We start from the raw sequence: 1,520 nt of genomic DNA on the forward strand, positions 1-1,520 counted from the left end.
AAGTTTTCGAGGAAGAAAAGAAGGTAGAAGAAGAAGAGAAAGTTGGAGAACCAGCTTTAGTAGAGATGGGTGATCAAGCGGAAAATCCGAAGGCTTTGATGGACTATTCTCAGCCTAAGATTAATGACATTCAGTCAAGCATCAACAGACCATCCTTCAGGGAGAACACTTTTGAGATCAAGTCAAGCACGATTTAGATGATACAGAACTCAGTTCAGTTTGGGGGTTCTCCTACTAAAGACCCCAACATGCACATCAGGGATTTCATCGAGATCTGCGACACTTTCAAGTTCAATGATGTGACTGAAGATGCAATCAAGCTGTGACTCTTCCCATTCTCTCTAAGGGACAAGGCTAAGTGCTGGTTACATTCTCTACCAGCAGGGTCTATCATCACTTGGGAAGATCTTGCTCAAAAGTTTCTCACTAAATTCTTCCCTACGGCAAAGACTGCTGCAATCAGGAATGCTCCTACTCAGTTTGCTCAACAAACTGGGGAATCTCTGTGTGAGGCTTGGGATTGATATAAGGAGATGCTAAGGAAGTGCCCACACCATGGCATGCCTGACTGGATGATTATCAATTGTTCTTATAATGGATTGAGTGCTACATCTAGACCCATGTTTGATGCATCATCAGGAGGAGCCTTGTGGGCTAAAAGCTACGATGAAGCTTATGAACTTATTGAACTGATGGCTGCTAATGAGTACCAGAATCCTTCTCAAAGGCTGACTCAGGGAAAAGTCGCAGGAATTCTGGAGTTGGACGCAGCAACTGCAATCGCTGCCTAACTTAAGGCTTTGGCGATGAAGGTGGATACTTTGACTAATTATGGAGTCAATAAAATCACCAGTATCTGCGAGCTATGTGCTGGTGCCCATGAGACTGATCAGTGCGCAATTTCTAGTGAATCAACTCAGTTTGTGAGCAACTTCCAGCAATCGTAGCAACCAGTGCCAGCCACCTATCATCCTAACAACCGCAATTATCCTAATTTCAGCTGGAGCAACACTCAGAATATGGTTCAACATCCTTATCAGCAATATCCAGCTAAGCAGTACAACCCACCCGGTTTTCAGAACCCGCAATATGCACCAAGACAACAACTCCAGCTGCAACAAGCCAATGAAAAATCTTAATTAGAGGAGTTGAAGCTTATGTGCAAGAGTCAAGCCATTTCTATCAAGACCTTGGAAAATCAAATTGGGCAAATTGCCAATGCCTTGCTAAATCGTCAGCCTGGTACACTACCTAGTGACACTGAAGTGCCAGGAAAGAGGGATGCTAAGGAGCAAGTAAATGCAATCACTTTGAGGTCTGGAAAGGTTGCGAATCCCGAACAAACTCAAGTGTTGACTGAAGAAGCTGAGGCTGAGAAAGAAGTAGAATAGCAGAAAGTAGTAGTGGAACCAAGGAAGACTACTGTTGAGCACACTCTTTTTGAGGGTAATACAGGGGAGAAACAGATCTATCCTCCACCGCCTTTTCCTAAGCGGCAGAAGAAGAAGAAGCTGGACAAG

General features: G+C 44.1%; 1 non-coding gene across 1 annotated transcript; it reads right to left on the reverse strand.

Annotated features, from left to right (window-relative positions):
• Window positions 1-455: 455 nt before the first annotated feature.
• LOC141723207 (small nucleolar RNA R71) lies at window positions 456-562 on the reverse strand. Its single transcript, XR_012576194.1, has one exon. It is a non-coding gene; the product is annotated as a small nucleolar RNA R71 (small nucleolar RNA).
• Window positions 563-1,520: the final 958 nt, after the last annotated feature.

The sequence above is a fragment of the Apium graveolens genome, chromosome 4 (assembly GCF_009905375.1).
Source record: "Apium graveolens cultivar Ventura chromosome 4, ASM990537v1, whole genome shotgun sequence".
Classification (NCBI taxonomy): domain Eukaryota; kingdom Viridiplantae; phylum Streptophyta; class Magnoliopsida; order Apiales; family Apiaceae; genus Apium; species Apium graveolens.